Here is a 14,764-nt window from a genome sequence, read left to right as displayed (position 1 = left end):
AACACTCTGAAAGGAATCAATTTTCTCTCTTGATAACCATAATCCCTTCACTTACCACTAACATTAAAATGCTCTATTTAACCCTAAACTCCTTGGCAGATGTAAAACACCCGTAAACCACAGAGCTTGTCCATACCTCAACCACAGAAGTGAGAGAAAAAGCAGAACACCAAACAATCCCACTAAAACTTTGCTTAATCTCTAACCCAGAAAGTAAAAAGAGATACCAAGGGGGCTAGAGAAAGCTCAGCTCTGCCTCAGGATCTTCTGCCCCAGCAGGAGGAATGTGACCATGACAGTGACTGTGAGGTCACTTCTGTCTCTGCACTTGATAGGGCAGCAGCAGGAATGTGTCACAGGAAGGGACTGGGAGGTCAGTTGTGTCTGGAGGTGGCAGGTGACAGTCCTGTGTCTTGACATAGACCTGGGATCTGGACTTTTGGGCTGACATCTGGCAGTGGCCCTGCTAGGCCAGCAGAAGGCACCTGCTTGGCATGCTGACTGGGGGATCCCCTCTGCCTCCAGAGCCAGGAGAACCCAGGCAGAAAGAAGGCCCCATATGGGTTGTCCTGTCCCTTCTGCTTGAGTCCATGAGTGGGCAGCAGGAGGCACAAGGCTTGGCTGTGTGTAGCCAAGAAGCTGCAAGGCCAGCAGCAGGCCCCTGGCTTGGAAGATGTTGGTGAGTATCTATGATCAGACCCTAGCTTTGTTTTTCAAGGAACAGCTGGTGAGGGTTGATGAGACAGTGAAATGATGGAAATGCTGGGATGAGAGCAAGGTGGTGAACAGAGATGGGTGTCTGCAGACTTCCAGGAAATAGGATAAAGTGTGGGACAGCATAGGAAAGCATGCATGAGAAGGCAGAGTGCTGGCAAGAAAGGAAGGACCCAACAGCCTTATCACTTTGGCTAGAGCTTATGAGTAAACTAGATATAGTCATTGCAATGCAGCCTCTTTGCTTCCTTCCAACCCTGTGCAGAGGCAGGGTGGTGTCATACCAGTGTTCTTCTCATGGCATCACAGTGCCCACCACATTCCTCGGACCTCCAGGAAAAGTCCTGAGCCAGACAGGGGGGTGCAGGATCTCCCCTCACAGTGACTGGGGTGAGGCTTTAGACCTTTTGCTTCACCAAAACCAACCAAGACTTTTCTCAGCACAGTGCTTTGCCTGTCTGTAATCATGGCCTCCAATTATCTGCCCTAAGCAGTCCCTGGGGAGGCTTTGTTAGTAACAGCTCTCAGTGGGGCCCATTAATACTCCAAGTCACTTCAGCTTTTCCTTTTGAGTTTGCTTTTTCGCTCTGTTGCATCATTCTCCTCTCAGTACCCAACTTTCATTGACTCAGCACCAAAATACACCATGCAACTCATTAAAACACAGAAACTCCTAAGGAGCCATATCTCTCCCACCGTTTTCTTCAAGTCTTCAAGACTTGTTCAGCTAACTGGAGAGCTTTCATGTTGTAGTTAAGGGGGAAGATTTCAAGGAGCATCTAATAAAAATCTTTCTTCATTTTAAAGGCTGAATTTTGTTGTGTTTCAGTTTAGAGCATCATTCTCATGTTTGTATCGGTCTAGGGTTTCTCCTTTGAAGCCCTGTTTAGGTGGGAAGAGCAGGGTTTTCCTATTTCAAAACAAACAATAGGAAATCATGCTGCAATTTTCAAAAAAAACAAAGGTCATGTTCCTTATTTTGTTGCCTCCAGTGATGTTTACCTTCTTAAAAGGATGACTGTACATGATGTATTTTCCACTGATTAATAGGAAATTTCAAATAATTGTGTTAATATTAATCCATATCATACATATTCAATGATAAATTATGAGGTTCTTGCTCAGGAAACCATTAGACAGACTGCTGAGAGATGGGCGAGCTCAAACTCACTGAATCTCACAGCAGCAACTGGGTTGGTGAGAGAGGTCTGAATGGTCAAAGAGTAAGGGGAGAGCAAACCAGGAGAACCATGGGAAGTACATGGGTCCAGACAAGCAGGTGGAAATGGGACGTTCAGCAGGGTCTGTGTAATCAAGATGGGTGTTGTCCCTGGAAGATGAGGGAGCACACCATGATAGACAAAGCGATGAGAATGCAAGTAAAGGAGATTATCTGTATTTCTTCTTCTGAGATGAGTATAGATCATGGAAATTATAATTTCTTCCTGATTGGAATTACGTTTCACTTGAGACATTTTACAGAAGGAATTGAATCATTTGAGCTGATGAGCAGTTGCTTTATTAGTTAAGAACTAAAGAAATAACTGAGTACTCAGGCAGAGCGTTGCTGTCTGACCAGGGAAAACCTCCTGTGGTCCTGTTGTGTTTGAGGCACTTGCCTGGACTGGCAGATGTCAGAAAAGACCTGCAGGAGGCCGGAGCCCTTTGGGAAAATCAGGTGGAGCCAGGTGGAGTTCCCAGGGCACCTCCACTGCCAGCAGTGGTCTTTGTCCCTGCAACTGCAGCCCAGTCCAGCACAGGAAACCCCTTCAAAAACAAACCTCTTCTTCAGTGGGTTCCTTGGATTGACCTAGATTTGAAATGGCCATTGGAAACATGAGATACTCTCCCTTATTCCTACTAGACACTGGAACATCCGTTTACCTTCCTGGGTCATCTTTAGCAAACTCAGGCTGAAAAACTCAAGTATAGCATGCTTCAGATGGCTGAGGCAGAACCCATCCGCTTGCTCCACTTTGGAAATGGTCTTGGTCCAGCTAAGATTTTGAAAGCAAAACATGTGAAATGATCCATCAGGTCAATGTGCAGAGTAAGAGAAAGTCACACATAATGTGCTGGAGTAGTAGAAGGCAAAAAGCATTGCATTGTGCCTCAGAATAATCAAGGAGACCATGTTCTGTTCATCAGTGTGATAAAGCAGAGTGAAGAACATTGAGTTATGTCCTAACATGAAGAAGGATGTACATCACTGGTGAAGGAACTGTCATTTGTGCCATCACCAACGTGAATTACAGAAGCACCACCACATCTAATGGTAACCTGTCCGCTCCAGCTTGCTACACAGGGCAGGGGAGAGGGAGCCGACAGCCAAGGGACATATTTGCGTGTGGGAGGTGGGACCCAGCAGAGACAAGGAGTCAAGGCCGTGCGGTGGGGGAGACAAGGCACCATACTCCACACGGGGAAGACACCACATGGGGGAGACAGTGCTCCAACCTCTGTCAGCAAAGGGGGACAGCACTCCCAGCTGCACCTTCTGCATGACCGCAGTGCTTCCTGCTGGGGGCCATGTCCTACGGTCAGCCCTGGGCTGTATGCCACCCCTGTGCTCTGAAAGGCTTGAGAAGTGGAAGGTCTGACTCCAGAAGGCAGCTGTACCTGAACCAGGGGAATTTCTCTCATGTGCAGTAATTCTTTCTCCTCCCAGCTACTGTTCTGTGGCCCCAGTGTCATAGACACCTTCTGTGGTTTTCCCCCATTGCTGGAGCTCTCCTGCAGTGCCACGGTGATACTCATGGTCTTTCCTTTCATAATCTACATTTGGGATCTTCCTTCCTTCTTTCCTTCCTTCCTTCCTTTGGATCATCTTCCTCTTCTCTTTCCTGCAGTTTTCATGTGTGTATGTGTCCTGTGTTGACAAGCCCAAGGCCTTATCCACCTGCTCTTCTGTCCTCAAGAGTGTTACTGTTTTCTATGACACCGTTGTCACTGTCTGTGTAAATCCCATAAAGGCTGTAGTCAGAGGTTTTAACTAAGCCCTTTCTCATACCTTCATCATCCCCCTGTCAGTCCTAGGGTTGCTTATAGGTAGTATGGGAAGGGTGAGAGATGTGCTGGTGGAGCTGCAGACATCATCATAAGACTTATCTCAAAGACCTTGGAAAGGACAGATTGATCAAAGAGGTTCCTTGGGACGTGGAAAAGGCAGATGTCGAAAGCATCTTGTACTTCAAGGCTGAGCAGAAGGATGATTAAGCCTAATCATGAATTAGAATGCCAGTGTTAACCCTAGCCCTCACCCAAGAACTAAACAAAACTCTGACCCACAAGGCTTGCCCTTTTCCTACACCTTGAGCAGGCATCTTGAGCAGAATTGCTCCCTCAAAGCCCTTCCATTACATTAGCTGTAGAAGTTGACTTCTAATCCCTAAATGTTAAATTGACCACCTAACCCTCCACCACACGCACAGCACATCTCATCTTCAAACCCACTCCTATCCCTAACTTCAGCTGTTTGTCCTCTTGGGGCAGGGCAGGGATTGTGATGTCCTTGAGCAAAGAATCACTCTCCATCTTTTTTATAAGCCCCCTTTAAGTACTGAAAGGCTGTGATGAGGTCACCCTGAAGCCTTCTTTCCTCCAGGCTGAACAGCCCCAGTGCTCTCAGCCTTTCTTCATAGGAGAGGTTCTCCAGCCACTTGATCATCTTCTTTGCCTCCCAGCCTCCATCTATGAGTTCAGGGAAATGAAAAACTTGGGAAGCCTCACTGGCAGGGAAGACTGAGGCAAAGATGTTGTTGAGGCCCTCAGGCTTCTCCATGTCTGTCATTACCAGTTTACCCTTCTCATCCCTCAGACCGGGTACACTCTCCTTGGCCTTTCTTTTCTGAGCTATGCATCTCTAGAATCTCTTCCTGGTATTCTTTGCATCCCTTGCTAAGCTCAGGTCTATCCGCACATTGCTTTCCTTATCCCATCTCTACACATCCAAAACTGAAGCATTCATAAGGGCCTGGAAAAAGAACTCGAGATCCATGGAAGCTATTCTGGAAACAAAACTAGTAGGTAGGATGCGCAATTTTGATTTTGATTTTTTAGGCAGAGCTGATGGGCATACTGGGCAGGATGCTCCTTTAGGCCCTTTTCCCTCCTGACTACAATGCCACTTTTCTCTGAAGAACAGAATAGCCCACAGACGTGAGACATATACTGCCTATGTCATGGATGTCATCAGAAAGCTGATCCCAATAAGATATGGGGAGGTCAGGAGCAACCTGGACACGAGAGATGTGAGATTTTCAGGTGGCAAGAGGAGCATGGCCAGCAGAAATTAATGATTTCGTAGAGGTAAGAGGCATCATGAAATGCGGACTGTGCAGCAACACTGCCTTGTACAGTCATGTATGGCCCTTACACTATTTTAACCAGTAGTCTTAATCCTTAAATCTAAATGCTCCTCCAACACTCTGACAGGAATCCATTTCTCTAAAGCTTGAACACAAGGTATTTCTTGAAGCAAAACTCACCCCATACCCCCTTTCTATTACTTTTACTCTCTTACTCACCCTAAACCCTACCCTTAATAATAGTATTAAAATACTCTATTTAACCCTAGGCTTCTAGGCAGACCTAAAAATGACCTAAACTCCAGAGCCTGCCCATACCCTAAACACAGAAGAACACCAAACCTTCCCAATAAACATTTGTTTACTCTCTAACCCAGAAAGATGCGCCTTATTCCCTTGGGAACTAGAAAGCAGTCAGCTATGCCTGAGAATCTCATGGCCCAGCAGAAGGAATGTGACTGTGGCAGGGACTGTGAGGTCACTTCTGTCTCTGCACTTGATAGGGCAGCAGCAGGAATGTGTCACAGAAAGGGACTGGGAGGTCACTTGTGTCTGGAGGTGGCAGGTCAGCCTTTACATAGACCTGGCATCTGCACTTTTGGGGTGACATCTGGCAGTGGCCCTGCTAGGCCAGCAGAAGGCACCTGCTTGGCATGCTGACTGGGGGATCCCCTCTGCCTCCAGAGCCAGGAGGACCCAGACTGAAAGGCCCCCAGATGGGTTGTCCTGTCCCTTCTGCTTGAGTCCATGACTGTACAGCAGCAGGCACAAGGCTTGGCTGTGTGTAGCCAAGAAGCTGCAAGGCCAGCAGCAGGCCCCTGGCTTGGAAGATGCTGCTGAGGTGACTTGTGTCTGCTTGGCTGAGAGGCCGCAAGGAGCCTGCTGGGTTGGGATGCCTACTTCAGGAGTGGTTTCCACCCTGATGGAGCCTGCTTTGGTAGTAGGAAAGAGCAGGAGGAAAAAAAAAAAAAGAAAAAAAAGAAAAAGACACAAACCACCCTAAAAGGTGGGCTCTGGCCATGAGGAGGAAGAAATGACCAGGGGAACAACTGGTCTTGCTGCTAGTAACAGAGGCAAAGAAGGCATTAAGTACCTCAGCCTTTACCTCATCTCTTGGCACCAGGTTTCCCCCCACATTCAATAATTTATGATGATTCTTAATCCTCTTTTATTTAAAGTATTTATATAAGCAGTGTTTATTGTCTTTGACAGGAATGGATTGATTAAGCTCCAGCTGGGCTTTGGCCTTTCTAACGTTGTTCTGCACAACCCCATAATATTTAGGACACAGCTCCCGAGAAACTGACAGCATGCATGAGAATGAAGAACAGAAAAAGTAGAATCTGGCAGCCTTCCACTCATTACCTTTCTGTGACTGTGTTGCAGTTCCATTCAACTGGTTACTCCTGTATTATCCAAATGTTGGTTTAGTGGAGGACTTGTTAGTGTTAGGTCAGAGGTTGGACTCGATCATCTTGAGGTCTCTTCCAAACTAGACAATTCTCTGTGATTCTGTGTGTGATTCTGTGTCCCCTGTACCTCCCAATACTGCTGTCTTGTCAGAGACAGCACAATCACATGAAGGCTGAACTGTCTTGTCTGCCTGCAGACATGAACAGCTGACAGAACGGAGCGTCAGTGTGGTGGGAGCTTGAGAAACTACAGGATTTTGTCTAAAGAAACCTCTAGACATTTACAAGGAGAGGAGCCCAGTCCTGAACGAGAGGGAGAGTAACGCCACATCAGAGCAGACTGGGACACTGCTGAGTACACAGGACAAGGAGGGCCTGGGCACCATGAGGGATGCCATACGAGCAGTGGTGCCTGCTCAGCAGGAACCAGGCCAACTTCACACAGAGCTGCCTTACGAGGAGCATGGCCACCAAAAAGATCTGAGTTATCAGACTTAGCTCAGATCCGGTATGACACCACAAGGACAAGTGTCTACAACTAACCAGTAAAGAGGTACAGGTCTGGGATTCTCTAGGCCATCCTGGTTTAGAGACGAGCAAGGGCTTTGACAAGGTTCCAAGTCCCAGCAGGACCCAGGTCTTTGTGCCCATGGCTATGGCTGTTGTCTCTGCCACTGCCACTGATTAGGAGACAGCTGATCGTTAAAGCTCCAGGGCCTCATTGCCTCCTCATCCCCTCCCATGAACCAGGCAGGGGTTGTACCTTTCTCCTACACTTGGCCATGCACATCCCCATCTCCTGCGACCACCGCCTCCACACCCCCATGTACTTCTTCCTCCTCAACCTCGCCCTCCTTGACCTGGGTTGCATCTCCACCACTCTGCCCAAAGCCATGGCCAATGCCCTCTGGGACACCAGGGCCATCTCCTATCAAGGATGTGCTGCACAGGTCTTCTTTTTCGTCTTCTTGGTTGTAGCAGAGTTTTCCCTTCTCACAGTCATGGCCTACGACCGCTACGTTGCCATCTGCAAGCCCCTGCACTACAGGAGCATCCTGGGCAGCAGAGCTTGTGCCCAGATGGCAGCAGCTGCCTGGGGCAGTGGTTTTCTCAATGCTGTCCTGCACACGGCCACTACGTTTTCCCTGCCCCTCAGCCATGGCAATGCCCTGGACCAATTTTTCTGTGAAATCCCCCACATCCTCAAGCTCTTCTGTTCAGATTCCTATCTCAGGGAAACTGGCATCCTTGTGTTTAGTGTTTCTTTAGCATTTGGTTGTTTTGTTTTCATTGTGCTGTCCTATTTTCAGATCTTCAGGGCAGTGCTGAGGATACCCTCTGAACAGAGCCGGCACAAAGCCTTTTCCACGTGCCTCCCTCACCTGGCCATGGTCTTCCTCTTTCTCAGCACTTCCATGTTTGCCTACCTGAAGCCCGCTTCCATCTCTTCCCCATCTCTGGACTTGGTGGTGTCACTTTTGTACTCAGTGGTACCTCCAGCAGTGAACCCCCTCATTTACAGCATGAGGAACCAGGAACTCAAGGTTGCAGTGAGGAAATTGTTTCTATATGTGCTTCTTAAGCATCAGTGTTGTTAACAATATTGTGATTTGTATCATACCATTTTTATACTTAGTATTATTATCATATTATAATAATAATAATCCTCTAAATGCTACCATTCTATTTGAGAAACTGAGATGAGAGATTTTCATATCATTTTTTGTTTTTGTTATTTTCATAACTTTTGATATTGCTTTAATTTATTTAGTAATTTTTTTACTTCGACTACATCTTCCATTTAACCTACTGAACTAGGCTTCCTTTGTAGGTATAGACAATAAAGAAGACAGAATAAATTCAATGGTCTCAGTATCCCTCTCTTCCCATCCCCTCTGGAGCTGGGGGAGCAGCCCCAGCATGCAGGAGGGGCTCAGGACCAAGAGCCCAGCTGACACATGCAGGAGCAGCCCCGGTGGCCCTCGGGGCTGCCCCTCACTGCCCGCTGGGCTCTGCCTCTCTGCTGCCTTCGGGTCGGGGCTGCTGCTTCCCTGGAGCCATGGCCATGGCCAGCAGCAGGACATGGCCTTTTCACTGCTGCTCCCTTTGGCTTCCACATTGTTCTGTTGTGCTCTTGTATCTGTTAGTCTTGAGCTCTCATATGCCTCGATGACAGTCCTGTTTTCTCTGCAGGGCATCCTGATCCCTACAGACAGCAGCAGGCACTGCAGAGCCCTGGGTCATAGCCGCCTTCCTGCTAGCACCACAGTAACAAAAGGGGCTGCTGAAGGCAAACCCAGGAGCCTGGACACCAAGGGGCTGTTCTCTGCTCTTCTGTATTCTGGGGGTTCTTCATGGAGTGAAAGACACAGGCTGAAAGTCCCAGGGTGGTCCCTGAGGAACCAAGGGCAGCACTAAGAGTTTCCATTATGACAGAACTTGCCTAAGGAGATGACAACTGATCTTAAACTTATCTGCATGGGACTGCACCCCCTGCAGCGGGGCAGGTGGCAGATTCCAGCCTGGAGAGGAATCTGGAGCTTCCAGGAGATGTCAGGTAATCTGCAGGGACAAGGTCCTCAAATGAAGTGATTAGAACCTCATAAAATGAGTGACCATCCAAAAAAAGGTCTGTTAAAGGAAAAGGGGAATCTGAGGAGTCCATGGGCTAAAGGAGGGCTCTGCAATGCCACAAGAGGTGGTGAAGAGCCAGCAGACAAAGGCCCATAAGACTGAAGAGTAACTGAGGATAAGCATTTTGAAGTGCTATGGGCGAGGTCTGGTGCAGCACTCACCTGCCTTTTGTGCCCTTAGAGACACCCCATGGCCCTTCCCAGCACTGCCCTGTGCTGCTAAGCCATCAGGGCAGATGGAAAGGGGCTCAGCAGAAGAGATCCCCATGGACGTAGGTGTGCTGCCCACCCTGAGCAGCACGGGCAGGGGGGAGACCCGGGGGGGTCCCAGGGCACCACAGCCCCTGGCTCTCACAGCAGCACCGACAGCTCGGGGCCCTTTGGGGAGCACGGGGATGGAAGAAGCAACGGCTGGCGAGGCCAGCACAGACACATTGCCCTGGGTAAGGCTCGCTGGGAGCAGGGATGGCCCTGGGGTAGAGCAGGGCAGCATTGCTGGGCCTGCACTGATGGGGAAAGGAGAAAGGGAAAGCTCTTTGTGCAGGCCCCTGCTCAGGACAGGCTGCTCTGTGGCTGGGCCAGGCCTCTTGTGCTGGCCTGGGGAGCAGGGCTGGCCCTGCGGGGCACAGGCACTGTGTGCTGGGGATCTGTCAGGCAAGACACCAGGGCTCCTGCAGCTTCACGGACCTCCATCTCCTGGCACCACGGACACCTCCTTGCTCCATGCAACCAGCAGATAAACACCTATCGGCCACCTGCTTTCTCTTCTTCTAGAGGAACTGGGAACAGAATAGAAAAACCAAGTAAAACTCACAAATTGTGAGCCACAGAAGGCCCTGATGCTGTGCAAGAAATGCTCAAAAATGGCAACCACAACTGTGGGTGACCATCACTGGTCACACAACCAAAACAAAGTACCACAAGGGGCTGCTTTGCAGAGAGTAACTCCATCCCACCAACAGCCAGTACAGGGCCCCTGATGGACAAGAAGACTCCCTCTAAGCTCGGGAAGGAGCCAGGAAGGTGCTAATAAGCACCAGGACAATTGAGGAAGCCCAAAGGCCCTTCTGAAGGGTCACTGAGTGCCACCTGAGAGACAGTGCTGGGCAGTGAGGAGGGCCAGGAGAAAGACTTGTGATAAGGCTGTGAAAAACAAGGAAATCCATGGCTTTAGCAGATCCTTAAAGTCCTGCCTGAGTCCCCAGATGGAAAGCAATCAATGTCTGTGGGTGGAGAAGTAGCCAAATCTTGGGACTGGGGCAGGGTTGAAGGGTCCTGCGTGAATCTGGTCTGATGGAGAAGTGTCCACCTTGCATGTGTGCCTCAGCCTGGGAGCAGGGGCCTGCCCACGGTGCGGGATCGCTGGGCTGTGCTCAGCCATGCCCCAGGAGATGACCTTGCTCTCTTCCTCCCCACCACTCCCCACATGGGGCAGGCCCTCAGGAAACACCCCTGAGCCTGGAGATGCACCAACCTGCTGCGGTGAGGTGCCACTACTGCATGGGAAGAATACATTATTTCCATAATGTATTAAGTGCCACTTTTCTCAGGAATAGAGTAGCCAACAGAGGTGTGATGGATACTCTGAGATCATGAAAGCCACTAGAAAGATGCTCCTAAGATTATGACTGATATAGTGAGGTCAGGAGAAGCCCTGGTCAGGAGAAATGTGAGATTTGGAGGAGGGAATAGGACTATCCAGCAGAAACTAAAGATTTTGTAAAAGGTAAGAGGGTTCAGGCTATGCGGAAGCTGCTGTAACCGTGACTTAAAACACTTATATGAGGCTATTCCCCAGCTTCAAAGAGCAAACTTAATTCCTACATTTAAATGTTACTCCACACCCAAACAGGAATCAACTACTCCTATGCCTGACATCTAAGTGTGCACTGAAGCCAAAACTCAGTCCATCGCCTCTTTCCCTTACCCTTACTCTCTTGCTTACCTTGATCCCTACCCTTAATGCTAGATTTAAATGCTCTATTTAGGCCTAGAATTATTGGAAAAACTAAACAAACCCTAAATCACTAAGCTTGTCCGCACTTTAACCACAGACCTGATACGCAAAGCAGAACGCCAGTCCCTCCCAAAAAATCTTTCTTTAAATTCAAACCCAGAAAGGTGAGCCCTAGTCCCCTGATGCATGAGCACCTAACAGCTGATTCCCCTGTTCCTGTGCATTGACTTCCTCACCTTCAGCCCCTCTCCTAACCCTTACCTTTAGGTACCGTACTGGGTCTGGCCCTTAGTGCAGGCCAAGAACTGTGAGGTTACTCTGCAGTCACATGGCATGCAAAGATGGATGTGAGGGGTCATGGGTCTGATTGGCTTGTGGGCCACAAAGAAGAGATGGATGGGAGTGCTCTGAAGGGCTCAGCTCTGCCTCAGCATCTCCTGCCCCAGCAGCAGGAATGTGACTGTGGCAGGGACTGTGAGGTCACTTCTGTCTCTGCACTTGATAGGGCAGCAGCAGGAACCTGTCACAGAAAGGGACTGGGAGGTCACTTGTGTCTGGAGGTGTCAGGTCACCCTTGACTTCTCCCTGGGAGCTGCACTTTTGGGGTGACATCTGGCAGTGGCCCTGCTAGGCCAGCAGAAGGCACCTGCTTGGCATGCTGACTGGGGCATCCCCTCTGCCTCCAGACCCAGGAGGACCCAGACAGAAAGAAGGCCCCCAGATGGGTTGTCCTGTCCCTTCTGCTTGAGTCCATGAGTGGGCAGCAACAGGCACAAGGCTTGGCTGGGTCTCCACAAGAAGCTGCAAGGCCAGCAGCAGGCCCCTGGCTTGGAAGATGCTGCTGAGGTGACTTGTGTCTGGTTGGCTGAGAGGCCACAAGGAGCCTGCTGGGTTGGGATGTCTACCTCAGGAGTGGTTTCCAACCTGATGGAGCTTTCTTTGATAGTAGGAAAGAGCAGGAGAGAAAAACTTGCCACAATGTGTGCCCAGGAATGTTGGCAATGGCCATGAGGAGGAAGAAATATCCCTCAAAGGGTCGTGCTGTAGTGCCACAGGTCACCCTCTGATCAGACCATGGCTTTGTGTTTCAAGGAACAGCTGGTGAGGGTTGACAAGACATGGGAGAAAGCAAGGGATGAGAGCAAATTGGTGAACAGAGATGTTTGTCTGCAGAATTCAAGGAAATAGGACAAATTGTGGGACAACGTAGGAAAAGCTACAGAGGAGAAGGCAGAGGGTGCTGGCAAGAATGGAAGGTCCCAACAGCCCTGAAGGTTTTGTCACCTTGGCTAGAGCTTATGAGGACAGATGTTATACTCGTTGCAGTGGGGCCTCATTGATTCCTTGCAACCCTGTGCAGCACCTCAGAGGTGTCATACCAGTGTTCTCATGGCATCACACTGCCCACCACATCCCACAGACCCCAGCAAGACCCTTAAGCCGGATGTGGCAGTGCAGAATCTCCCCTTCCAGAGGCTGGGACCAGACCTTGGCTCTTCTGCATCACCAAAACCAACCAAGACATTTCTCAGCACAGTGCTTTGCCTGTCTGCAATCATGGACTCCAATTATCTGCCCTAACAAGGCCCTGGGGAGGCTTTGTTAGTAACAGCCCTCAGTGGGGCCCATTCATACTCCAAGTCACTTCAGCTTTTCCTTCTGACTTTACTTTCTCTAGCAGTTGCATCATTCTCCTCTCAGTACCTGAACTTCACAGACTCAGCACCAAAATGCACCATGGAACTCATTAAAATGCAGAAACACCTAACATCTCTTTGATAGTTTTCTTCAAGCCTTCATTCCTTTTGCAGCTAATTGCAGAGCTGCAAGATGTAATTAAGGAAGATTTCAAAGAGCAACCAATAAAAAAATTTTCTTGTTTCAAAGGCTGAATTTTGCTGCATTTCAGTTTTGAACATCATTCTCCTATTGCTATTCATCCAGGGTGACTTCTTTGGAGACCTTCATCAGGAGGAAGAGCAGAGTGTGCTGGTCTGACAGCTCCACTGCCAGCAGTAGTCTTTGTCCCTGTAAGTGCAGCCCAGACCAGCACATGAAACCCTTTCTAAGAGAAGTCAGGGGTGTGTTCAGAAAATAATAAAAGAAAATAAAAATATAAAATAAAATAAAATAAAATAAAATAAAATAAAATAAAATAAAATAAAATAAGATTCAAATGACCATTGGATCCTGAGAAATTCAGCCTGAATCTCAGTAGACACCTAGACATCCATGGACTATATTGGGTCATCTGTGGAAAACTCAGGGTGAAAAATAAAGAAAATACATCTTTATTGGCTGTAGCTGTACCCATGAGCCTGGCCTCATTGCAGAAATTGTTCCCTTCCAGACACAGAATCCTAAATAGAGTAAAGTGAAAAGAGCTGCCCAGTCAATAGAGTAGGTCAAAGTCCTACTTCCTGTGCTGTAGATGCAGAAGGCAAAAAGAATTGCATTGTGCCTGACACTACTCTGGGATGTGTCACCCAGGTCAGGCAACTTTACCTTAGTGCTGACAAGGCCATCACTAAGCCATGCTATCAAGCTCTACATCTACACCTTGGCTCTCCAGTCGATGACCCAGCTCATGGATGGCAATCAGGGAGTCTCGGTTAGCGCGACGCTGCCTCAGGTGTGTCACCATGGTAGCCATTGGCACCTGCTGTTTTTCAACCCTCAGCAAACCCCCAACAGAAGGATTCTGTGGAAGGCCAAGCAAGGTAGACAACTGTTTCATGTCCATTGTCTCCAAGGCAGGTATGCCAAAGCCCCACCAGTGGTGCCCTCTTGGAATTCTGAATTCCCTCTCCTGAAGCAGTCTATGCCGAGGATGCACATAGCCTCTGGGCCAGTCCCAATGGGGTGCTTTTGCCATTCCTTCCCAGTTAGACTCACTTCAGCCTCCAGTACAGTTAACTGTTGGGCTGCCCCTGTCACTCCAGAAATACAGGTGGGTTCTACCTCTTTCTAGCTTGATGGCATTAGGGTACACTGTGCACCGGTCTCCAGTAGAGCCTGATACATTTGTGGGTCTGATGTGCCAAACCATCAAATATACCGAGTCCAGTAAACCCGATTTTCCCTTTCTTCCCTGCCTCCCCCTGGCTGGAAGCAGGACACCACAAGTCCTGCTCATAGTGTTCATTTATGTTGCCGGTAGAGAGACCAAAGGAAACACGTCCCACCGTGGCGCTGTCATCTCACAGGGCAGGGGATAGGGTGCTGACAGTCAAGGGATGCATTCGGGTGTGGAAGGTGGGTCCCAGCAGAGAAAAGGAGTCAAGGCAGTGGGCTGGGGGAGGCCAGGAGAAGCAGCCCAAGGGGTGGTGCTGCTTCTGAGGACACGTTTGTGGCAGCAGCCTGAGTGGGCAGCAGCTGTGCACAAGCACGGGGAGGCCAAAAAGACCATGGCAAGAGCGCTGCTGCCAGCAGAGCCAAGGCCGGGGCCGAGCCCAAGGGCAGAGGCAGGCCCAGGGCAGGGGGCTGCAAGGGCCATGCTGAGCTCCCTGCCCCTGCAGCAGCTGCCCTGGCCCTTGGCCTCCTCTCCCCTGCCCCTGCAGCTCTGGGCTCCCTTGGTGCAGCCCTGGCTCTGCAGCACCAAGCCCTGCTGGGAGCCCTCCCCTGCATGCTGCCACCGCTCCCTGACGCTGCTGTTGCCCTCTGCCGGGCACTGCCCAGCCCAGCCCAGCCCCTGCCCATCTCTCCCCATCTCCCTGCCCTTGCCTGGTCACCCAGTCTTTT

At 49.6% G+C, this 14,764-nt stretch overlaps 1 protein-coding gene across 1 annotated transcript in view; it reads right to left on the bottom strand.

Moving 5' to 3' along the window:
• Positions 1 to 14,764, bottom strand: part of LOC311427854 (olfactory receptor 14C36-like) — a gene marked incomplete at both ends in the record, with an annotated part of 273,414 nt that overhangs the window by 182,994 nt on the left and 75,656 nt on the right. The gene's annotated exons all lie outside the window — the stretch shown is intronic.

The sequence above is a fragment of the Aythya ferina genome, assembly GCF_964211825.1.
Source record: "Aythya ferina genome assembly, contig: HAP1_SCAFFOLD_29, whole genome shotgun sequence".
Lineage (NCBI taxonomy): Eukaryota > Metazoa > Chordata > Aves > Anseriformes > Anatidae > Aythya > Aythya ferina.
Note: the sequence above shows the minus strand (reverse complement) of the source record. Positions and strands in the feature narration are given on the sequence as shown.